This window comes from Alexandromys fortis, unplaced genomic scaffold (genome assembly GCF_014885135.2).
Source record: "Alexandromys fortis isolate MF-2015 unplaced genomic scaffold, M_Fortis_MF-2015_v1.1 scaffold_10, whole genome shotgun sequence".
In the NCBI taxonomy this organism is placed as follows: Eukaryota; Metazoa; Chordata; class Mammalia; order Rodentia; family Cricetidae; genus Alexandromys; species Alexandromys fortis.
The window spans coordinates 1550900-1576877 of record NW_026067895.1 but is presented as its reverse complement, the minus strand read 5'-3'; positions in this window follow the sequence as shown (position 1 = coordinate 1576877).

Here is a 25978-nt window from a genome sequence, read left to right as displayed (position 1 = left end):
CTAAGAGCCCTGAAGGGGAGCCTGGGTTCCCTGAGTCGTCTTGATACTGTCCTTCCATGCCCACCCCAGGCTAATCAATAATAATAATAATAATAATAATAATAATAATAATAATAATGCAAACTTAAGAGCAGTATGTATTTCTTCAGGTTTCCTTTAGAGCCTTAGTTGTTAAAACAAAACCCAAACAGCTAATGTGGCTATCCCATTCTCTCCAGCCTTTTGCAGTGAGCCGGCCAGGGTTTGGAGACTATGCCTCTCTTTCTGGTATGGAAGTAACGAAGCTTCTGGAGTCAGGGCCTGTGGGAAAGAAGCAGTTGCAGTGATTCAGTTGAAGGCAGGAGCACTGTGGACAGGGCTTCTCAGACCGGGCATGTGAAAGGCCTGGGTAGCTCTCCTTGTTAGAGAGAGCATTTGGCTTTAAGGATCAGGCTGGAGCCTGCTTTGACATCCTCAACCAGCTCCCTGGTGAAATGGGCTCTGTTGGCTCACGGACCCTACTCTGAGAGGTGTGAGTTACTGGACCAGACAGACAGCCGATCCAGACAGCCAAGGCTAAGGCAGGTAAACAGAAGCTGCGCTTTCCTAACATTTTTTTTTTTTGATTCTTTATACTTTGCAGTTGTTACTGAGATGAGTGATTTTTTTTTCAACCTGCCTCAAATAGCTTTTAACTATAAGATTTTTATTTTTTTTCCCCTCCTGAATTCTCTGTTGATTTGAGATAGGAAATAAGAGTAAGGCAGGCTTAGGAGTGTTTTCTTTTCATCTAATAATAATATGATCGGAAGCTACGCTAGGAAGTATAGTCCAGACTCATGGACTATACCCAGCCTGAGTTACAGCCATGGGTGGCCAGCACCCTTTAAGTTTGCCAGGAGCTTTAAGTTAGTATACCCTGTACTACTTCTGTTTAAAGGCTCCATCTGAGGCAAATGTTCTGGAAAATGCCAATGTCTATTTCCCAGAGAAGACCCTGTGAGTGTTCTCCGTGACTGGGGCAGAGTCATAATTGCAGGTAAATAATAAATAAACCACACCCACCTGATCACCCCCTCCCCTCCACCCCAGGCCTCTGCAGTACTAGTGAACACCAGGGGAACAAAAGATGCCTGTCAGGATCCTTGCTCTCATCTCCCAGGCCCCCATAAGCAAGCAAGACTGCTTGGGAAAGGCCCTGCTTCCCTTCCATCTCCTGGCTCCCGCTAACAGCCTGATGCCCTCTGAAAAGTTCATAAGGACCAGAGGTAAAAGATCTTGATCAAGTGCTGAATGATCAAAGGATGGGGGGGGAGGGGGGAGCAGGGGAGAAAGGGGGAAGGGGAGAGAGGAAAAGAGAAGGGAGGAGAGGGTGAGGGAGATGGAGGGAGGGAGGGAGAGAGAGAGAGAGAGAGAGAGAGAGAGAGAGAGAGAGAGAGAGAGAGAGAGAGAGAGGAAGAGAAGTGTGAGAAAGTGAGGAAGAAAGCTCAGGCCAATTATTTTTCTACAAAATACTGTATGTGACAACAGCGGCAGCCCCCAAAGGGCAGCGTGTAACAACAGAGCCTAATTAGAATGATTTGGGTGTAATCATTAACTTGCATCTAACACCTACGAGAGGATTTCTGTTTAAACTAAAACATGACCTGCATGGTGGAGAGGCCTTGTAAACTGTCTCTGAAATAAAATATGTGACAGGAAAGGTCAGAGCAGCTCTCATTTGAATTTCAAGTAGGGAGCTGGCTCCAAGGTGGCCGGTGCAGCAAGTCCGAGGACTCTGGTTCCCAGGCCTCGCTGCCAGCAGAAGCAGTTGGAAAAAAAAAAAAAAAATCCTCCAGGACTAATTAATAGGATTGCAAAACAAGAATTTCTCATCTCCTCTCTCTGCTCACTTTCCTTTTCCTTTTCCCAACCAGAGCAGGAAGCAAGGGTCCGTGGAGGGAGGTGATTTCCTGTGTTGTTGCTGGAGACAGAAGGTCACCTCAGAGGGGCCTGATCCAGACACCTGCCTGCTGGGCCCTGGGCTGGGCCAAGAAGGGCTCTGGCCTTCCTAGCACGTCTTCCTGCCAGCCGAGCGGGGGAGGCCTAGCTAATAAACTCTCTTCCCAGCAAGAATGATGCCAAGGCGCTGCTTTCCGCTGGGCTGCGTAAAAGCAGCTATCAAATCAGCGAGATGCGGCTTGATTTGCAGGTCTCCAGTGAAATTTAGGAAGGCGGACTGTAAAACGTTCAGGGAAAAGGAAGCATGAAAACATTTTTAGGGAAAGCATTTAAAAAGTCAGAGACAGACATAATAATAAAAAAAAAAGTTGGCAGGGAAGCTTTTATTTATTCATCTTGAGACATTGCGAGGAGCACTGTTAGCGCATTTATCTGCCTCTTTTTCTTCCTTTTCTTCTTCTATTTTTTTTTAAAGGCAGCTCGAAAGCCAGGGAACTGAATTTGTTTCCTTTTTTCTCCTGTGACTTTTTAAAGCATTGTAGATGTAGAGATCTTTTTTTTTTTCTTTCACGTCTGTGAATTTATAAAGCTGTAACATTTAACGCATAAGCCTGACTTGGCTAACCCCATTTCATTCCTCCACTTCCTTTCCATCCCTTCCTTCTTCCTCGTCGGTCAGCAGTGTAGGGCTGTTCTTTGCCGTGCATACTGATTGTCCAGTTAGTAACACTTTATTTGTGTTTTGTTTTTCCAAATCTTTTCTTCTTCTTTGTTTATTTCAAACGACCAGCTAGGATGAGAATTAGAGAACGTTCTAGGCCCCGGTGAAAGGAAAGAGGCTTGGCAAAGCCCTCCAACACCAGGCAGGGGAGCTGTCCTTGCTGCCTTCAGCACGGTCTGAGTCAGCGCGGTCACCTCAGAGCATGGGTGACACATGTTAAAGGGGAGACCCAGCTTCTCCAGGCTGCCTCGGTGGGGAGGGCGACACTCTTAGTTATGAGGTCATCAGGCAGCCTAGGTTTGTCCACACACGGTGGACAGTAAAAAGCTGATGCCACCGCAGGGGAATTCCAGTTGACCTAACTCATGAGAATCTTGGTAAACAAGGCCTAGGTACGGTTTTCATGAAGAGTCCTTCAGCAGCCTAACAGTGTGGTTAAGGAGGGCGAACTCAGATGGAGGTTGTTACATGAGCATATAACAGTCGTGGCTGCCTACAAAAGACTTGTGCGGCTGTGCAAATGCAAGAGCGTAGTGTGTGTGGAGGACTAGATGGGTCATCAGGAGGGAGAAGGGCATAGGAAAGCGTAAAGGGGGCAAATATGGTCACAACGTATCCTATACATATATGAAATTGTCAAAATTTAAAAAGAACAGAGGACTTTTTGTTGGCACTTGTTTTCAACTCTCTCCATCCCTACTAGCTTCCCGCTCAGCCCAGCCCTGAATGGGAAAGCCCACTGGTCCTTCCTACCAGCCATGGATACCCCCTGTAGCAAGCAAGCAATAGCCAGATGCTGATCTCCTAAGTCTGTCTTTAAACTTTGCCTGTGGTAGTTTGTTCCATAGCCTCTCAGTTCTGGAGTCCATTTGCCTAGCAAGAGTCCCTCTTGGGCTCCTATCAGTCAAGACAAATAGCAGATCTCCTTGTCAACTGGGCACGCGGGAGGTCCATACCTCCCTGCTGGAGCCTGTACTGGGAGGATGAACCGGGCATGTGGGGAGGTCCACACATTGCTTCTGGAACTTGTACTGGAGGATGAACAGAAACTCTGCTGCTTTAAGAAGTTGTTCAGGGGCTGCAGAAATGGCTCAGTTGGTGAAGTAATCACCACACAGGTGTGGGGATCAAAGTTTGGATTCTCCAGTGCTCACGTTAAAAGCAAAGCGTGGCGGTAAGCATCTATAATCCTAGTAGCTGGTCAGGAAAATCCAGCTGATACATGAGGTCTATGTCTGCTAAGAGACTCTGCCTCAAAAAATAAGGTGGAGAAGCAATTGAGAAAGAAATCCAGCATTGACCCTTGGCCTCTATGTGTGTATGCATCTCCCCCATATGTACACCAACACACGTACAGGCACATGTATGCATGCAGACATGTACACACACATGCACACACATACACGCATACACATGAACACACACAGCTGCTGAATTTCTGGCCTTTAGGCAGCAATCATATCCACTGTTGTAAAAGGATCAAATCTCCAGCTCACTCCTTCACCATCACACTCAAAGTCCCCTAGGGACTCAACTATACCTGGGTGGCATGATGAGACTCGGTAAACCTCTAGTCAAAGACTGGACCTCAGTGCCCCAGCCTATAAAAGCTAGAGGACTTTTTTTTTTTTTTTTTTTTTTTTTTTTTTTTTTTTTTTTTTTTNTCCCTACACGACGCTCTTCCGATTTTTTTTTTGGTTTTTCGAGACAGGGTTTCTTTATGGTTTTGGAGCCTGTCCTGGAACTAGCTCTATAGACCAGGCTGGTCTTGAACTCACAGAGATCCACCTGCCTCTGCCTCCCGAGTGCTGGGATTAAAGGCATGCACCACCACGGCCCGGCAAGAGGACTTTCTTACCTTGTTCTTTTTCTCAGAGAGCTGGACTGTGCTTATGTGGACAAGTGGGATAGAGGGTCCTAGCAGAGGAACGGATGGCCCCATTTAGCAAGGCCTATAGCTATGGCCCAACAAATCTTCTTGGGAATGTGGGGTGACCATAGCCTACTGACCATAGTCCTCAGCTTTCACTGATCTTTTGAAACTTGAAGCATGTATATAATAATCTCACACCAGAGACTAGCCAAGCAACACCTTTGTGTGTGTGTATGTGTGTGTGTGTGTGTGTGTGTGTGTGTGTGTCTGTGTAAAGTGAGAGCCCAAAAAGTTCTTTGTTAAAGTAAATGCCCAGACGAAGTGGGAAGATGTATACGGAGGAACCAGTTACTCCCAGTCTCTTTCCTTTGTTTCCCTCTTTCTTCCTTTGTCTCTCTTTTTTTTTTTTAACTTTTCCCACCTGCTTCTCTTGGGTCCCAAGGTTCACAGAGCGAGGGAAGATCTGATGGAAAAAGACAGAAGTCAGAAGTTTTAGAAAAGGAACAGTAATGGAAAAGGATTGCCTATGACATTTATGCAGAAGGTGGAGCCACAAGGGGGAAATCTAGAACATTCCTAGCCTCTTGGATGCAGCCACTCTGTCTGATGCTGGGAGCTGCTCTGCACTCCCTGTGCGTCGTCAAGTGGATTCCCTGGCACACTGGGGCTTGCCCTGCCAGCCCATCCCTACAGGAATGGGATGCTAAATGACTGCAACCTCAGTACTTGGTTCTTCAGTGATCTTTCAGTTTACAGCTTGTGCGGGCTGGGGGAGCCCTGGGAGCAGGGTTTTCCCATCCTCTGCCTGCAGTGCTCTTTGTGATGGATGATAGTTTGGGGTGTCGTATCTGCTGTGATGGGCCACAGAGGAGTGTGAACATTCATAAGGAAACGTTAAGTTGTATTTTATGGGTCTCTCTCTCTCTCTCTCTTTGTGTGTGTGTGTGTATGTGTGTGTGTGTGTGAGAAAGAGAGAGAGAGAGAGGATGCTATCTCAGTGATTTCATAGAGTGCTGCTATTTCCACAGTTTACTGTTTTCTATCTGCTCCATCGTCCATGCACAAGGAAGATGCTTGTCCTCCAGTGCATGGATGGCTGACCATTAGCCATTCCCTCTGCCTTTGACTCTTTGTCTCTCATCTACTTGGTTGGTATAGCTTCAGCTGCTTGAGGGAGGATCTGTGTGTGTTTGGCTTGAGCCCTCTGTCTTCGTATATTACAGTTTTAACCACATCTGGGAGCTCTTGGATTCCCAAGATACTGGATACAACCTCCATGGGGGTAGTTTCAGCTTCTAAACCTTAAAGAATTAGCAAGAGAGTGAGGGTAGAGACCAATAAGATTAGAGTTTGTTTCCTCTAAGAGAACAAATTATCAGTGGGCTATGGAAATATGTCAAGAGTTTTTTTTTTCTTTCCTCTGTCCAAACTGAATGACATCGAATTCATAAAAAAAGCACTCAAACTATTCTACATGGTATAGTAGTATCGTACTTGTCTGAGCATACCTTGGCAGAGCATCCTTTTTAGCATATTGGCCTGGTGGGAAAAAAGTCACAACATAAGCAAATGTAACATTCACCCGAGGTCTGCACCTGTCCCTCCTGTGATTCTGGTGGAAAATACCCATCCCGTCCCAAGAAAAAGTGCACAGATTGGACAGGCTGCCCTGCCACACAAAGGTTCCGTGGCTGCATCCAATGTGACAATGTTGTCCCTGTTGTGAGAAGCTGTAGGGATGCTGAGATCTATGTAGTTTTGGGCTTGTGAGTGTGAGTCACTGGTCCTTCTAGTCAGGCCTGTGGAACACAGAATTCTCTGACCTAGAAGGGCTTGTTAATACTTGTTGGAACATGATTCCCCATTTCAGAATTATCTTGAGGAAACTGCTTACTTCTTCATCTTAGATGAGTCTGTCTGGTCTTGTCGGGGCCTCCAAGGGTACTCTCAGCATCTTCAAGCAATTATAAGCCGGCTTCTAGGACCAGCTCCCCTGAGTTTCCTACTAGCCAAGCAGGCATGAGATAAAGGATCTGGCTAAGGGGTGGGCACATGACGTAACTTCCAGTTACTTCCAGTACTTATCTCTGCCACAAGAGAGGATTGTTGAGGTGCTTGCTCCTGTTTAGGCCGCCATCAGCACCACATTGGCATAGATGTCAGGAGAAAGAGCTGCTTGCTTGCCAAACTCCTATTTTTATTTAGAACTTTCAACATATGGTTTTAACATTTGCTGAAGTTGCTGAGGTGCTTGGGACCCTCTGGTCCCTGACGAGGCTCCTCCCAGGGAGACTCTGCTGCTTCCTAAGATAGGAGAAGTCAAATCTTTGCGCTGCCACTTTAACTTCCTTGCCTCAGGCTCTGTGTAGGAAGGGTTCTGTGTAGGAAGCAAAGGCGGAAAAAGGCTTCCTTGGTTTAAGCAGAATACCGAGTTTGCCATTTTCTACTGGGCTGGGGGAGCATCTTGGCGAACTGATGCCGACAACAGTTTGCCAGGACAGTTTGGAGAGTCTGATAGAAAGAAGAGGGGAAAAGAGCTTGAGAGATTTCTGTGCTGTTGTTAAGTGAGTGCTGGGTTATTATAGACCTATAGCTACTTTTCACTGATTGTAGGTCAGTGAACATGAACAGGGGTCAGGGGGCTGTGCTAACTAGTTTCTCAACTTGACACAAGCTAGTGTCGCTGGAGAGGAGGGTGAAGGCAAGCCTGTGTGGCATTTTTTAAGTTAGTTATTGATTGGGGAGAGTCCAGTCCATAGCTGGTGGGGCCACCTCTGGGCTGGTGTTCCTGGGTTCTGTAAGAAAGCAGGCTGAGCAAGCCAGAGAGGGAAAGCCAGTAGGCAGCTCCCCTCCATAGCCTCTGCATCGGCTCCTGTCTCCAGGTTCCTGCCTTGCTCGAGTTTCTGTCCTGACTTCCTTTGATGGTGAACCGTGATGTGGAAGTGTGAGCTGCATAAACTCTTTCCTCCCCAAGTTGCTTTGGCTTTGGTATTTCATCACAGCAATAGTAACCCTGACCGAGACAGATGGGCACTGTTCACGGAACAGCCAGCCTTACAGATAAATTAGACACACATTGCCTTTAGATATTACAGGACTTCTGCAAGACAAGTTCATTTATTCCTGCTTGATAGATGAGCAAGCTGAGGGTCCATTGCCAAACTTCCGCAGTACCATACAAGACAGATGAGCATCCATGTCCCAAGGATGTCTATGCTCTAATTTCCACAGCATGGAGCTATGCTACGTCGTGGGGGTAAAGGAAGAGTACAGGTGGAATGAAGTTTGCCAATAAGCTGATCTAAAGGAAAATGGTCTTGGGTTATGATTGGGGCCACTATACTTAGGAGGGTCCTTAAGAACAGAGACAGGAGGCAGAAAGATGGCAATTGACAGGTAATGTGTTATGAGAAGAACTCAACTGGTCATTGACAGCTTCAGGCAGCAAAGAGGCCCTTGAATTAAGAATGTGGATGGTTCAAGTGTAGGAACTGGCAAGGGAACTGTGTCTTCCTTTGAGCCACCAGAGCGCACAGTAGCTAGCATCCTGATTTTAGTTCAGAGAATCCCATGTCTGGTTTGTGATCTCTAAGCTGTAAGGTAACACAGGTATGTTGGCATGAAGTACTAAACCGTGCTGATTTACTATAGCAATGGGGAAGTAATGGAGCCTCTGGGGGGCGGAGATAGAGCTAAAGACAGAACCCAAAGTCCATCTTCTCTCCCAACTTCTGTAAGTTGCTAAGTACATAAAAACGCGCCCAGCAAAAGCCCACTCGGTCTCCTTGGCGAGGGTCCCTTTGGCCCTTTCCTGATTTTCTGATATGCTCAGTCCACAGGCTGCTTCTCCCCCTCTGCCTTGCCTTAAACGAGCAGATTCTTGCTGTAAAAGAAATTGATTCTTCACTCTAAAGTAGGTCATTATAACACTGGTTTTAAATCATTTGGTCCCCCTCTCATGAAACACAGACTTCGCTTTAATCTTCTGTGCATTTACCAGCATTAAAAAAGGCCCATAATTTGTGAAAAATGGAGTTCCCCCTACAATCAGTCACCTGGACATACACATACCTTTCTCACCCCTAAGTCATACCCAGAAGGCAGCAGGAGAGATGTCCTACACCCACACCGGCAGCAGGTCTTCCCTCGGCATCGAAACCCAGGAGACCAAGGTCACAAACATAACAAGACAGGGGGGTTCAGAAGCCACAGGCTTGTCTCTTCACGCCATTTCTTTCCATTTTCAATCCTTCTCAGAACTCTTTATATTTAAGTAACTTTTCAAAATTTTCAAAACGTTTTAGATTTCACAAAGCCCAAGCTACGTGCATTCTTTTGGTAAAATGTTGGCGTAGTCGAAGTTTGTATTGTGTTCTCAACTTTGCCCCTCGATGCTGGAAGGTGGCTCCAGGATTCATTAGAATTGCTGATCCACTTCAGGAGGTCACCCCCAAAGCATGGAGGACCTGTTCTCATATGGGGCTCATGACAAGTGGGCCACTGTAAAGGGCACAGGCATTGTGGCGAATCTAAATCCTCAGAGTCCAGTGGTGTGGATAAGAGCCTTTTGCAATGATGGTTTAATAGTCTACCTGTCCTGCTTCATCATCCTCCCAGACTCTCTGGGTGCAGGGACCATATATGTCTTCTGTGAATTCCTGGCTTCTAGCACAAGGTGTCTGAGACACAACTACTTATACTCTTTGGAATCTGGTACAGCTGGCCTCAAATTCTAATTCTGGTGCATTCTTTTCACACACCCTTTGTCTAGTTATGTTTGATTCATCTCTGGTTCATTTATAAATTGAGCTGCAGAAATCTACAGTGCTATGAGAACCAAACAGGGACAATACACTTAAATCATATAGCAAAATCTTATTATTGCCCAGAGGAGACACACAATTAGAAAACATAGTGCACATGGCCATTGCACACATCAACTCAGAGAAGCTGTGATTACCTGAACAACACCTGCACAAGGTAAAGGCAGCTAAAACTGTATTCTGAATGGGGGAGGAGCTCAGAATTTTTTAAATGGGTTGAATTAATATGTTTAAATGTGTCCAGATTGAGAACTAGTCTGCATGGGAAGCTGTTTATAAGCCCCAAGTAAATCATCTCACTACATACTCTTTACTACTCTCTCTCTCTCTCTCTCTCTCTCTCTCTCTCTCTCTCTCTCTCTCTCTCTCTGTTATATGGAGGTCAAAGGTTAGTGTTATGTGCCTTTCTCCATTGTCGTCCCCCTTATTTTTGGAGACAGGGTCTGTCACTGAGCACAGAACTCTCTGATTGGCTCGTCTGGCCTCTCAGACCCTGGAATCTTTCTATTCTCAGAGTGCTGGGATTCTAGGCGAAGGCTGCTACACCCGCTTCCTTCGTGGGTGCTGGAATTTGAGGTGAAGGCTGCTACCCTTTGCTTCCTGCGTGGGTGCTGGGATTGTTTTTGTGGTAGACACTTTGCTCACCAAGTCGTCTCCCAGCCCTTCTTCCCCCTATCTCGTTTTACTCAATTAGCGTTCCTTTCCTAATGTTATAATAATTCATGGAAGGGAAAACTTAGTGGTGCAAAGGATTATTTCAGAATAATGCCTCCATGTGTTTTAAAACGTAACTTAAACGAGCAAAGACCCAAAGCCAATTCTCTATCCTCATATTTTCTGGAGGTCTGAAGGGAAGGTCTCCGTAAATCTGGAAAAACCATATCCAGAGCTAATGGAAGTAAGACTTCCTAAGGCAGGAAAAGTACTCCCAATCCCGCTGGATGAAGCCCAGCGTTTGTAACCAATGTGACTGCCGTGGCTTTGCATGTTAAACAACAACATCTTTGTTTGAGGAACCACACGTACATATGCTTAGCTTTTGGAGAAGCAGTATTGCAATATGGAGCCAGAAATTACAGCCAGTCTTGATTTCACCGCAAAGAAAAATTCCGCATAACCTAAAATTGCATTGCTGCAGGGAACTGGATTGTCAGTTAGAATTTTTAATCTTTGGACCCTTCCTCCTTATGCCCCTTGTGATATTCTTCCTTCCTTAATCCTCTAAGCAGCCCCCTTTGTTAGGAAGGACAAAACCCTCCCTTTTTTCTGCCCGCTTTCACACAGGAGCTCACGTTGGGAGTAGGGTAGGTCTCCTTTCCCTGTCAACTTCCTTTTCCCATCAATATCCCAGCATGCTTGAAGGCTTAAAACAAAGCTAGATTTGAGTCATCCAATCACAGAAAGCATCTAAAAAATGTCTGAGCAGGTGAAAAACGCTCCGCTGTGCATGGTTGCTTCACTCCTAAGTGTCCAGATGGAATCTGAGTGGAGAACAAGCATGAAGAATCATAGAACAAGATGTAATTATTTTCACCCAGTTTCAGGTGCCTAAACTCAGTATATCCTTCACCCATGTGAGACCCTGCTACCTAACAGCCAGTCTGCTAAGACTTTCCAAGAGGCTTCTACTTGCTCAGACTCCTACCTCGACAACGATCAGGTGGGGAGAAATCCCTCATGCATAAGGGTGAAGTATAGAGAAGGTAATTCTTGAATAAAAACAAACTATAGAATGAGGCTGATGAAATCTAGTGATTCAGTTTGTGGAAACTTCGTGGCAAGGCTGTGACAATGCAGTGGCATTGGACTGCAGTGGTTTGAAGTAGTCTGTGGCCTGGTAGTTCATAGGCGTTGTGCCAGGAGAGAGATGATCAGAGGGCCTTGGAGATTCTGCTGGGGTTGCCGTTCACATTTACACAGGGCAGGATCCAAAGTGTCCCCTCTCTTTCTCTTCTCTCCCTGATTTGTTCCTACGAAGGGTGATTTGGGACCCAGGCTCAGTCTCTAGTCTCAAACTCCAGACACTGAAGTGTCTACAGAACCCACTTTAGCTATCTTAGTTACTCTTCTATTGATGTGATGTCTTACACCAGGACCGAGGCTACTTATAGAAGAATCTATTGGAGTTTCCATTTCAGAGGGTGAGCCCATGACCATCATGGTGGGGAGCCTGGCAGCAGCAGCCATAAGCAGTCAGGTAGGCAGGCAAGACACTGGAGCAGTAGCTGACAGTTTATGTGTGGAGACAACAATCACAAAGCAGAAGGAGAGAGCTAACTGAGAGTTGCATGGGTGTTTGAGACCCTCCAGTGACGCACATCCTCCAACAAGACCACACCTAATCCTTCTCAAACAGTTCCACCAACCAGAGACCGAGTGTCCAAACACATGAGCCTATGGGGGACTTTATCAATAAAACTAACTCATTAGCCTTCTCTTTCATTCTGTATGCTTGGGGAAATGAGAGTGACTATCTCTTTGAAGCTTCCAGAAATTGCTGTACAACTCAGAGACCAAGCACTATGACTTCAATTCCCTTACGTGTAATGGAAACCAGGAAACTGTTTATTGCTTATTATCTCTGGAGGAGTGAGCCACATAGAGTCAGACACACACACACACACACACACACACACACACACACTTACAGAGAGAAAGAGAGAGATACACATATACACAGACTGGCAGACAGACAGACACACACAGAGACGGACAGATAGACACAAATACATATACATGTGGAGAGAGAGAAAGACAGACTCACAGACACACAGATACATGATTAATCATGTAGGGGAAAATAATGGATATCCAAGCCTCCCTTTCCACGGCTGGGGCTACGGGTGAAGTTTAAGTTTGAGTTTGGAGGAAAGCAGCCCCAGCCTTCTAGTCCATTTCTTTAGACTTTCACAGTGGGACCTGTGGCCTCACCCTGAGACCCAGCCCCCACCGCTTGCATTTAGTTATTAACAGTGCCTGTTTTCTGTGGTTTTATTTTTGAAAGGCGGGAGAGTGATAACTGGCTTGGACAGTCAGGAGCCTTGTTCTGCCTTCCAATTCCTATTCTGTTGGTTAGCGTCTCATTTTACTAGTGCACGCACTGATGGTGCCACTTGGATCTCTTGACTTATAACACGAGCAAGCTGCCACTGTTTGGCAAGCGCCATTCCGAGAGCTTTACATGTACTTATTTCTTCCTCACAAGAACCTTTGCTATGAGTATTGCTGCAGTGAAGTAACGACTGGGGATACCGAGTCATGAAGAAGTTATATGATTTTTCCCCCAAAGTCACACAGTGACTTTGTGAATGAATAATTAGTGAAGAATTTGGGTTTGAAACCCAGGCAACCTGACCCAGACATCTTAGCTTTCATCCTATGAGACCACCATCAGGGGAAGGATACTGCATTAGGATGTGCATTTAGGTTTCCTGGAAAATGGTATGGTATTATTTACTTTTCTTTTCTTTTTTTTTCTTTTTTCTTTGCCGTGACAAAAATACCCAACAAAAGCCACCCAAGCGGTGTAGGAAGTTCTTTGTCTATGTGTTGCTTTCATTGGTTGAATAAAGAAACTGCCTTGGCCTTTTGATAGGGCGGGACTTAGATAGGCGGAGAGGACAGAACTTAATTCTGGGAGGAAGAAGAAGAGTCAGAGAGAGAGAGCCGCCATGGTCAGACATGCTGAATCTTTCATGGTAAGCCACGACCTCGTGGTGGCATACCGATTATTATAAATGGATCAAATCAAGATGTAAGAATTAGCCAGTAAAAGGCTAGAACTAATGGGCCAGGCAGTGTTTAGATGAATCAGTTTCTGTGTGATTATTTCAGGTGGAAGATCATGGGGTGGCCAGGACAAACAAGGAGCCCCGCTCCTCTACAACACCCAAGGGAAGGAAGATTTATTCTGGCCCCAGGTTGAGGGTGTAGTCTATCATGGTGGGGACATTATGGCAGCTGGTGCCTGAGGCTGCCGGTCATATTGTATCCGTGGTCGGAAAGTAGAGAGATGCGTGCTGGTTGGCTTGCTTTCTCCTGTCCATCTAGCTCCAAGCCCATAAACGGTACCTTCACAGTCAGCACAGACCTTCCCACTCAAGCTAGTCCAGGAACTCTCTCAGGCATATGCAGAGGTTTGTCACAGAGGAGAGTCTAGACCCTGGCAAGTTAACGATCAGTGTCGAGCATCACAGGGACCTAGAAAGCTGTGGCTCATGATAATAATTACTTTGTATTTGTACTGGGAGATTAACGAGAGTTTAAGTGACAGGTCAATTGCATAACAGATTTCTGGGGAATCGGGTACATGTCTCGACAAAATGGTTTGGGTAACTGTTGGATCACAGCAGGAAAAGGAGCAGATAGAGGCACTTGAGGCACTCTGCTGAGGACGACTGGACACCTAGCAGGAAGTCACTAGAAGAAGAGAAAGGTATGCAATGGCTCAGTGATGGGCTGGGGTTTCTTTACGGGGGCTATACATAGCTCACTTCCTGTGGTGGGTGGAATCCTGCTATTGAGAATGAAAGACTAACCCAATGGCGGAACCTAGAAAGTCAAATGAAAGAGAACTTTAGAGATGATCCCAATTGGCGGCCTGTGGGGTACCTGGAGAAACTCGTCTCAATTTTAGATACTACAAATGTTATATTAGTTATCAAATTAACAAAAAATAAGGTCCATGTCATCTCTGCATCTGCAATTTACTTTGAAGGACAAAAGAATTTGAGAGCATGGCTCCTGCTCTCATTCTGCTGTTGCCCTCACTGTCATAGCGGAGACCTTTGGGATGCGTTCCCACAGACTCCGCCATTTTCTGTGACGTTTTACTCATAGGACGACTGGTTCCTGTCAGCACTGTTCCCTCCCCACCCAACTTGACAAATGCTCACATGGAGGATGTGAGTGGTGGCTGGTGAGATCTAGTCTGGCTTTCATTCCTGAGGTGCTGCATGAGTATCTCCACAGTCATGTGGTCATTTTCATATACAATCCTCATATAAAGCAGCTGCTAGGGTTTATGAGTTGAACTGCCAGGGCTTTGGTGGTGTTATGGCTTGAATGTGTTAAAACTCGTACTGTGAAACCCTTATACCCAGGATGATGGCATTAGGAGGTAGGGCTTTGGGAAGGTGATCGGGTCATGGAGTAGACTATTGTGAATGCAATTATTGCTGTAATAAGAGAGAGCTGCCTTTTCCACCAGGAGCAGAGCGCTATGTATGAACCAGGCATCTAATTAGCAGACACCTTGATATCAGCCTTCTAAGCCTGCAGAATTACGGGACGTATATCTCTGTTGTTTGTTAGACATCTACGGGACGTTATTTTCTCAGGCATCCCAACAAGACGAAGGCATGTATAGCACAATGCTGCAATACTGCCCTTCTGAGATGATGAATGGGCAGGGAGGGGTGGCTTATACTCGAAAGCCACAGGAAGCAGCTCTTACAGCACGCCGTTGCTTGCACAGGTGTCTCGGACCCTGAGCTATTGCTATGAGCGGTAAAGTGGGGTGGGGGAATGGGGATCTCCCGTGGGAGCGAGGACTGTCCTTGAGAAAGTATGGCCGTAACCTCGGCCACTGCCCTGGATACTTTTATTAGGATTATTCAGCCTTGGTAATAGGCTGGATCTCAGCCAGGTAATTCCTAAGAAATCCTTGGCTCTTTCAGCAAATCCACCTGTATTGCTTCTTCTCCCTCACACACTCACATTTCATCCTGGGGTTTTCGTGGCCTTTCCCATTGCCAAGCCTCAATTCTTCTCTCTGAACCCAGTGGCCTTGGCTAGCAGCACTTACAGTGGCTGAATAAACACATGCTGAGGAAATGACCCCGTGAGTCAAGCATGGGCTGCATGGGCCGCATGGGATGAACTCGGATCCCAGGCCCCCATGTCAAAAGCTGAATGTGGCAGCACGTGCCTGCCATACCAGAGTGGGGAGGTGAAGCCAGCCAATCCTGATGCCAGCCCGCCCCGTCAATCAGAAAGCTCCAGATGCAGTGAGGGAAGAGATAAAGAAGATAGCAGCCCCGTCGGATCGGACCTCTGGCTTCTACATGCACAGGAGCACACACACACATGAACATACATGTATGCAACACACACACATGCACACGCATGCACACACATACACGCACACTGAACCTGTGCTTGTAAATGTGATCCTCAACCAGAATTTTGGAGAAGAACTTGTAGTTTTCTCCGGTTCAATCTCCCAAAAATACTTTTATTCTTATAGGTGCTTTTCAGAGTCAGGTGGGTCTGATTCTCCAGTCTACTCTCAGGTTGTCTAACTTCCAGACAAGTTAGTGACCCTTCTGACCACCTTCCAAGATCTGTAAAATGGGAACAATTGTTTTGCAGAAGCACTCTGAAGAGGAAATGCCAAGAGGTGGTTGTAAAATGTGTCCCATAGCCTCTGGCATTTTAACGGCCACTGTGGGACTTCAGCTTTCTGTCTGTCCTGGCCTCAGAGTTAGGCCTATTATGGATTGGAAAAGCTGTAGAAACCATGAGGAATTCTCTCGGAAACCAAAAGGAGTGGGTACCTATTATAGACAAAGTGCCTCCAGGATTTGTTTGAATCATTGAAGAAAGGAACTGGAGGAGAGGAATTCCGTGTATGGTGACCAGAGAACGGGACTGAACTTTGAAAGGCAAAAATGCCCTTCTCTGCTCTGTCCTCAGAAGGACAGTAACTTTCTCAGCATGGACACTCAATAACTATGGCTGACTGACAGGCCATGGAATGTTATAGAAAGTTTACAGGGCAGGGAATATAATATTAATATCCATGCAATGTTTTTATGTTTTAATTTTGGCAGAGGAAGTCTGAAGCCTGGGGCGAAAGCTACTATTTTCATTTGCTTCACCTGAAGTTATATTGGCAGAGGCCCTCGGGGCAAAGAAGAAAAGGATTAGGTTTGGGAATGGGCAAGGATATGAGGAGTCATAATAAAATATCTAAGTGCAGGAGCTCGAGGAATAAACACGGATGGATTTCAGTCAGAGAAGAGAAGGATCTGGCATAAAGACATTTTGAAGGAAAAATAATACACCCAAAGGGTAGGCTCTGCTGAATGGAAAGGAGAGTGTGAGAAGTAATGAAAAACTTTTAATATCAGGGAACTCCCTAAGAGGTGTGTGGATATTGTTGCTTTACATTGATTGAGGGCCCACTCTATGGGGCTGCCATCTGCTTGCAAACTCAATGCATGAAAATATGTTTTGGCAAAAGGATAAAGCTAGCATGAATAAAATGGAAGGATATATATTTTTCCTATGATGTGTGTGTGTTGTGTGTGTGTGTGTATATGCAGGAAATGAATAAATATGTTTTGGCAAAAGGATAAAGCTAGCATGAATAAAATGGAAGAATATATATTTTTTCCTATGATGTGTGTATTGTGTGTGTTGTGTATATATGCAGGAAATGAATAAAAGAGTGATGATTTGATAGATAAAGCCTTAATAAAATCATCTATAAGTCAGCTGAAGTGAAGGCTAGTGTTTGCAATGTAATAATCACGATCTCATCTAAAGCAAGATCAGAGTTCTACAGAAAAAGAATTTGCGTTACTGGGATGGGAGTTTAGACTGATTTGTAGTTTGGCATGAGCGTGGCTACATTTCTTGCTTATCAAAGTTTCCAAGAAGGTCCCTGATGATGTTAGAAGTACTCATTAAGATGGATGTATCGGAGGGTCCTCTGCTACCATCTGAACCCTGTTAATGTCTTGTCTTTGATTTTTTTTTTTTTTTACAATTTTAATGAAATGTTTTCTTTGGCAAGTTGATACATGTATATATAGAACATTCTAATGTCGCCCTTCCCACTTTGATCTCCCTCCTACACCTGTTTCTGGTTCTCACATCCCTGTCTTTTGGTTTTGTGGTATGACTCACTGACTTTAACCTGGGCCATCGTTGTGACCATGGGTTTGGGTTATCCATTGCATCATGGTGGGTTCATGAGGGGGCACAAAACAGAAGACAATGACTGCCTCTCCTCCAGAGTCCGTCAGTAGCCAGTAGTTCAGTAGGAATGGCTAGGGCCTCATAGCCCATCTCTTATCCATGACTGACTGATGACAGATGTTCTCATACAGGCCCACTGCAGGCAGCCGTAGCTGCTCTGAGTTCTTAATTGCATTGCTTGGAGGTCTTCCCAGTAAATAGCACCCTTCTCCGCATTTTTTCAGATCATGCTTTCTTTACAGTGCCTCCTCCACGGTGTTCCCTCAGCCTTAGAGGGGGTGGTGGCATAAATGTCCCATGTAGGTCTGAGCACTTAACTATTATTTATTCCGGGGTAGCCATGTATCTCTCTGTACTTGCTGCCATTTGTTTCATAGAGGACCTTCTCTGAATTAAGTAGAGAGTAACATTTGTCTGCAGAGATAAACATAATATAGAGAAAGCGACTTGCTGCCATGACAGAGTTATTAAACCTATACTCTACTCACTACCTAGGGGTCAGTTATATATGTATTTTTTTACAGTATTAAATAACTGATGATGACAGTTGTGAGCTGAGCATGGTATGAAAATGAAAAACGACTTGCCCGTCATGGTACCCTGTGCTTCATGTAGGAGGATGGTAGCCACAATGCTCTTAAAGCCAGGAGATATTAGATATTAGAGACCACCAGGGAGAAAATGGGGGAAGATGGGCCGCTGCCAGAACTCAGAACCTGAAGGAGGATGGCTTGCTATAAGACCATCTGGCTTAACCCACCCCCAGCACCTCCATCAGGGAGGTCTTTCCTCAAGGGAACACTGGGCTGCTTACACAGTTTCAATTTATATATTCTTTCTTTTGGAATGTTTTGGGGGTTGTTTGATCAAGTTTGTATTTAACTTTAAGACTATTCCAGGATAAGTCTTCTTGATGTATTCACAGTTATTGGAAGTAACTTTTTGACTCATAAAAGAAACCTTGTTTTCTTCAACCAGTCAGTCTCTCAACTTCTGTCATTCTCTGCACCGAGTTAGGGGGGTGGGCTGGCTTTGCCGTGAAAACAGAATTTTAAGATCAAGATCACTGAGTATTTTTTAAAGTAGTTTTGTAGAATTTTTGAGGGTTCAGATCTGCAGTGAGGTAACGCCGTCACGGAGCAGAACTATGTCAGGGGATCCATGGATGTTAGGCGGTTTCCTTTTACTGAGTTGGAAGCCTTTGCTGGGCATTGGGTTTGACTCTCTCTCAGCACGGTTTTATAGCTTCCCATATCAACCAGAGCTTTGGCTTTGTCAACCCTTGCCACACCCCATGGCTTGGAAAGTTCCGTTTGCAGATAGCCCTGAGACTCTGTCATGATTTCCAGACCATTCTTTGACTGCCCCACTCTCCAACAGGTCTTTTCCAAGTCATCCATCTATCACTCCAAGGCAACCATCAGGACAGCTGCTGGCCTTTCCCATTCCTCTCCCTTGTCTTCCTAGTCTTACTAGCATATGTCGCGTTTTAATTTACAGATGCTAATCATCATATGATGACCTTAGGTACCAATCAACCCATCGTACAATGTAATAAGAACCATTGGAGGGAGAACTGTGGTTGGAAGGTAAATAAAAAATAAATTAATAAGAAAAAATATTAACTGTAGCATGCATTTAGCAATCTGGTTTATTGGGCACCGTGGCTTACTGTAGAGTGCCTTAAATAGGCCGAGAACTATAGGCATACACCTAGAGTTTGGCCTCTCAGGTGACTATCATACAAAGGAACTGGAAAAGTGGCAGATAAAGGAAACTCTGCTGATGGATTTGTGCTTACCAGGGTTTTCTGAAGGAAGTAGTTCATTGTATTGAGGTTCTGGGTGTTGGTCAAAGAGACTTAGGTTGTCTAGTAGCTCGTAGTTGGAATATTGTTAAGACTCATATATGATCCCGCAGCCATTTTATCAGCGCAGTCTGTTTGTGTCTGCACTCTGACATCCTTCTTGCCACAAAGGTGATGTCTTCCCTACCCCTGTTCTTCAGGAGATTCCTCGTTTGGATGTTTTATAAATTATGTTTTCTGGAAGAACTGTTATTCAAAATGATGCCCACCTCATTTTCCAACTGAAGAACCTGGGTTCACACGGGTAGAGGTTGAAGCAGAAGTGGCATGGTGAATATCTGGGTGCTCCACAGACATCCACGATAAAACGGCATGACAGACACGTCACCGTATGTGGAAGAATGCCGGTTGGTTTTGAGATGATATATATATATATATACACATATATATATACATACATATATATATATATATATCATTAGGGTATGTCGGAGATAGTGTCTCAGTGTGTAAACAGTGAGTTTAAAGCCAGTTTCAGCCTCGTTGGTGCTGGGATTGTAGGTGTGGCAAAATGGCTGTGGTGGTTACTACTGACCAAGATATCCAGGCTTTATTCTGAGGATTGTCGTTTAACTGAGAAGGGGCAGGAGGTGGTGGCAGTGAGAGAAGAGAGTTAGGTAGAAAAAGAAGGAGGAACATAGTGTACATGTGACTCAGCATTCAGTTACATAATAGTTATTTTTTAAAAATGGAGGTTTATTTTATCTCGGAGTTTGGGAGATTACAGAAAATGGCTTTTTCCCGTTGTTTGTTCAGTGTCCCGTTGCTGTTACTTCTTGCTACCATGTGGTGTCGCTGTTGGGGTAGAGGCCTGCCTGGGTGCTGGTTTGCTCACCTGTTGTGACTGATTGCTCACTAGGCTCCTACTCCTAGGACTGAACTATTGTGATGGAGCTTGCTAGCTGGTGGGTTGTGGAGTTACACTGGAGGGATGGGAATAAGAAATAAAGACCAAGGGGCATGGTTAGGTGTGTTTACAGTTAGAGCACCTACTAGAGAAGGCTCTAGGCAAAACAAACACTAAGGGTAGAAAGGGCCATGAATCAACCTCTGGTTTAGAGTATGTCTATTAGTTATCACTGGGCTCACACAGGTAGCTTTCCTTTATTTTATTTGTACATGAACCTAAACTCCTTGTTCTGTGCAGCTGGAATCTTCTATGAGCTGAGATGCGATTGATTTGGGAGCAAGGAGGGAGTTTACCTGGATTATAGGGCTCACAGAACTGGGAAAGTTGGTCACCCCATACAGCATGTTTGTGCTTGTTACCAATAATATGTGATCAGAAAGTTTTTAGAATGACTTGACTTCTGTTAGCACTAGAACCAGAGGGAAACACTGTAGGTACAGAGGAGAAACACTGTACTTGCAGAGGGAAACACTGTATGTGCAGAGGAGAAACATTGTATTTGTAGAGGAGAAACAATGTACTCGCAGAGGAGAGGCACAGTACTTGTTTCCCGATAACACACATGATCTGTTCTTGTTCCAAGAAACCCCCTGACCACACTTACTATTCCCACTAGTGCTGTCTTTAGAAAGCATGCTCTTGGTCACTGTGGGTTTGTGTATGTATGTGTGCACATGTGTGCACGTGTGTGCACAACGTGAGCTTGTGCATGAGCTCATGCACATGGGTCTTTGTTGCCATGGCAGAATCCCTTAGCTAGGGGAATTTATAAAGGTAAGAGTTTTATTTTGGTTCACGGTTTTGGATATGGACAATCTAGACTCAGGTGGCCACATTTGGTGAGGGCCTTCGCTGTGTCTTGTCATAGGGAAGTTGGTAGGAGGGCTGTGAATAGAAGAATTTAGGGGAGCTGCCAGCCTCTCTTGTGATATTTGCTCTCATGAATCCTAATCTGGTCCCACGTAAGCTAACCCACTCCTGTGAGACTAGCGTGAATCCCGTCCCTAATGGGGAGCCCCAACAACCTGCTTACTTTCAATTCTGCCCCTCCTTTGAAGTATTTCACCATCTTGCAACACTTGCTCTCTGGAGACTGAGTTTCTATTATACAAGCCTTTTCGGGACAGACCATATCTAGCCAAATTCAGAAGCCATTGCATTGACAGTGAGGCACAAATAACTCAGGAAATGTAGCTTACCTAATTCAGTTACACTTTCAGAAAAGCTGGACCTGAAGCGAAATGAGTCACCTGATTGATTTTGGAATTTGAGGTTCACGGGGTCACACAGCTTTTCTCAAGGAAGCCCAACTCAAGTGTCAGGCTTGTGACTGTGCTGTTTGCTTCTCCTCTGAGACCCCACAGCTCCTCGGGACTATGAGGGCCAGGAGCTTCTCTGAGTGTTTAAAATAAATCAGCCAGGCAGAATTCATGGCTGCACTTAAATGCTGTTCCCTCTATAGCTCCACGCTTTCTCGGCATTCTCCACATTTGAGGTGACAAATTGGACAAGTAGGGGGGCTTTTGGTGGCAAGTTGACTTTATGTAAAGTCCTTAGGTGTTGGAGGAGGCTCCTTGTTGGTCCCCAGCTGCTCAGCCCCCAAATAATCACATAGAAATTGTATTAACGAAATCACTGCTTGGCCCATTAGCTCTAGCTTCTTATTGGCTAACTCTTACATGTTAATTTAACCCATTTCTATTAATCTGTGTATCACCACGAGGTCGTGGGCTTCCAGCAAATTTTCTGCATGTCTGTCTCTAGTAGCAGCTCCATGGCTTCTCTCCGACTCTGCCCTTCTTTCTCCCAGCATTTGCTTAGTTTTCCCTACCTAGCTCTGTTTTTTTGCCCTATCACAGGCCAAGATAGTTTCTTTATTCATTAACCAATAAAAGCAACACATAGACAGAAGGGCCTCCCACACCACTTAGGGTCTGTCCTTCAGGCAGATGCATCAGATTAAGGTCTGAACAAGGAAATAGTTGTCACATTTGTTATCACAAAGGTCACGGTGTCCCTTACACAAGGCCTGCATCTGTTTTTTGGAAGAAAGCATTCCTTTCTATATGCCCGAGAGTCTCTTTCTAAGTCTTGCATTTTAAATAAATCAGTCGCTTATCAGTTGATTCGTAGTCTCTGGATTCATTTTGTTCTAACTACCACCATCTTCCCTCCCTGGATTACATCCTTTTATAAATACTGTGGATACAGGCACTGATCCCAAGGAAACCTCTTGATCTGTTCCTCTCTGTCTCTCGAGTTCCCCCTCTGGCAAGAAGCTCATAAAGAGTGTCAGATGCTCACTCAGGATGCATCTGTGACAGGCCCAGTTCCCAAGCGTCATGGAACATCAATAAGCAGACAGTGCCCACTGGGGGATGCCCACGTGCCTGAGGTCGGGCATCAGTCACGCGGTGGCTCAGTGCTGACCCAGCTCCAGATTCACGGCTGTTGTCAGCTGTGCAGTGTGCTGTCTGAGAGTCACTCCGGCCTGCCTGAAGGAGGCAGCTGTTGTAAATTACAAGTGCAGATCCAGAGGATAATTCTTGGCTTTCGACGTGCTGCAGAAGCTTTGGCAATTAATTTCCTCTGTTCTTTGCGTAGCCAAGGATTCTCCACATTATTCATCTCTCTGGGCAAAAGCCATTGGTGGCTCCTGAGTTATTTTCTCATTAGGCTTATGATAGGAATTACCTGATTGTGGATGGCTTGGCTTGTAGTTCATTTTGCAGGTGCATTCTGACTAGGCATGGCTTCAGCAGTAATGCAATCAGTCTTAAGCTCACAAGGCAGAGTTCGGGGACGCATTTCCATTTGACCTGAAAGTACCTGCGTGGCACTTTCAAATCTGGAGGCACAACTTGCTGATGCCTTAAGATCTGGGGGTGGCTGGCCTCTCTGTGTGCACCTGGCAAGACCCAAGTAGCTTCATTAGAGACCTGAACCTGGGCTCTCATTTCCAACATCTTTCTAGTACTTTGATGAGAAAACAAAATGCAAGCAGCAAAAACACCAGCCTTTCTCACTGAGAACAGAATGGGGTGTGGAATGGCCCCAGGTCTTCAGGACTGTGGGTGGGAGTCAGAACCCCAGAGTTCCAAGTCCAAGTGCTCAGAGAAAATTCAGAAGAGCAACATGGCAGTGGGGGTGTCTTCTGCAAGACCCGTTTAGCAAGATCTCCTCAGGACATATTTGATTTTGTTTTTCTGCTTGTAGAGGGTTGATAAAATCATAGCCCTCATACTGCTCCTGATTAGCAGTGTCTCTGCTGGATGTGTTGGCTGGCCCATGCTGCTGCTAAGTCAGTAGACAGAGCAATACAAACTCTGTGGTCTTGTGGAAACTCCTAGATAGGGCCAAGGGCAGGAGCCATGTTCAGATGCTTAGCATGCTGCCTGATTCCCAAGGGGCCAGCATGGGCATTCTGTATCCCAAGCATGGAAACCAGGATGCTCCAGCTTCCCCAGAAATGTTTAAGAAGCAGTAGTTCAAAGGGTTATGGTGAAGTAGACCAGGCTGGTCTGGAGTGTTCTTAGATGTCTTTGTGCTTAGAAACCTAATTCATGTGATGTGATCCATTCTTGATACTGCTCCCAGGGCAAGACTGAATACTTTGTATTCGATGGATGGATGAAAGGATCAGGAGGCAGGTCATGAGGCCCTCATCTTGGTATACACTTTTTGTGATACAACTCACTTGCTTTCTTCCCCTCTTGTTTTAGAAGCAAAATTTCCTTACATACCATTCCCTGGCTGCAGAAGTAGCCAGCTTGCTGTAATGTAGTCCAAACTGCTCATTCTCTCTGAGGTGTGATGGTAGGTAATGAATAATTTAATGTACTGTCCTCAAAGGGTTATATACATTTTAACAAGTGACAGGAAACTGAAGACAATAATCATGGGTTCAAAGCCTGTGTGGTAGTTGTGATTCTTCTGAGCCAGGCAGCCACCATCTTGGGGAGTTTCTCTGTGCCCTTTTGCAAATGGAACAATCCCGGCTGGGCTTGCTGACAGTTTATGCTCTCCATGGAAGGATGGGGAGGACCGAAGGTCCTCATCTAAGTATATAAATACTCCTTTACTGCTGGGCAGTGGTGGTTCACACCTTTATTCCCAGCACTTGGGAGGCAGAAGCAGGTGGATCTCTGTGAGATCGAGGCCAGCCTGGTCTACAAGAGCTAGTTCCAGAACAGGCACCAAAGCTACAGAGAAATTTTGTCTCAACCCCCCCCCCCAAAAAAAAAATACTCCTTAGCACCTGTGGTGTACAACTCTGACTTAGTGTGTGGTCTCAGGAGGGGCTTTAGTACATAAGGGAGGGTGATTGTGGGGGGTATGGGACAGCCTTACTCCTTTAAAGCTGGCTAAAGGTTTTCCACGTTTGGCCAATGAAGGGAGGAGCATCCATGCCCCTGTAAGCAACCCCTAACCTTTGTGCTGTAAAGATGCCTAACAAACTCTTTGGTTTTCCAGAGTGAACTTTGGTAGTATCATGTCTTGGGTTGTCTTTGGGACCTTAGGAGAAATGGTAGATGTTGCTAGTGTTTTCTGTAGGGGAGGAATTTTAGCAACACTCATAAATGAATCCTAACATTCCAAAGGGTGAGGCAGGAGGATTGCAGGAAGTTTCACCCAGCCTCAGTAAGCCCTGTTTAAAAAAAAAATCATATTTAAATGGACATTTAAGTTGTTCACAAGGCATCGCTTTGAGGAAAGGGAAGCTGTTTCTGCCTTTACCACGGTACCTGGATACTTTCTATGCCTTTGGCTCCCTGCTGTCCCTCCATCCACCGGATGAAACTGCGGATGTTCTGAAAGATGATCAATTCTTGAAGTACCCAAATTGCTCTGGGACAGTGTCTCATGACTTAACTTGGGATACTTATTGAGAAATCCTACCATGGTCCCTGACAGTGTCACAGCCATAGGGGGCAGGTTACCCTGACAGAAGCAGAGGCAGGTTCACTGCTGCCTGCTTTCCAGAATTTTCCCCATCAAACAAAATGTGTGTGGGCCTAATGAGTCTTGAAAATAATTTGTAGCTCTGACAACCTCTTTTTATGGCAGGCATGTGTTGAACACGAAGTCATAACCATCAGTTCTCCAGTGGGAGGGAACGAGGAGGAGACAGCTCTCTTTTCGGGGAGGTTGGGAGGCTGAGCTGTGTGCTCCTAAAGCAGCTTGCCCAAGGTCATTCAGCAAGTTGGCAAATGACACCTCCTCCTTCCCAGGCCAGCGTGTCATCGTCCTGTATACCCGTCCTCCCACTGCGGAGGCAGAGTGTGCTGGAGTCCGTCTTCTTGCTGGGGCTGCAGGGAATGTGGGCTCAGCAGTCTGTTTTGCAAAGGCTCAGAATCCAGTGCCAGGCATTTGTTGCAGGTATATGCTGAGTGTTCTTCTCTCACCTCTGCATTTGGAGCATTCAGCATATAACCATGCAATTAATTCATTAAAAAAAATAAAAAAAACCCCTACTTGCAGGTCACCTTTAAAACAAAGGAAGAAGCAATTTTGAATTTAGCAATTTTTCATTTTTGACATCTAGTACCACCTCAAGCTCTGCGGTTACAAATAATGCTGGTGAGGAACGGGTTCTTTTATGCTCACTGGAAGAGAGGAGGGCTATACATTATGAATGGAACAAGGATAAAAGAATTGGCTGTGTGGTGCAAGATAGTTTGAGTACATTAATCAGCCCATCTCTTTTAGGGCGAGAATCATTTTTAAAAGTGAGCATGAAACAGAATGCAAACAATTGGTGCAGTGCAGAGTCTGGTTGATGCACAGCAGACAGAGAAGGGCAAAGGGATAACTAGAAGGTACCCAGAACAAGGCGTGTAAGAGGCTGCTCCTTAGGACAAAGCAAGGCGAAGGAAGG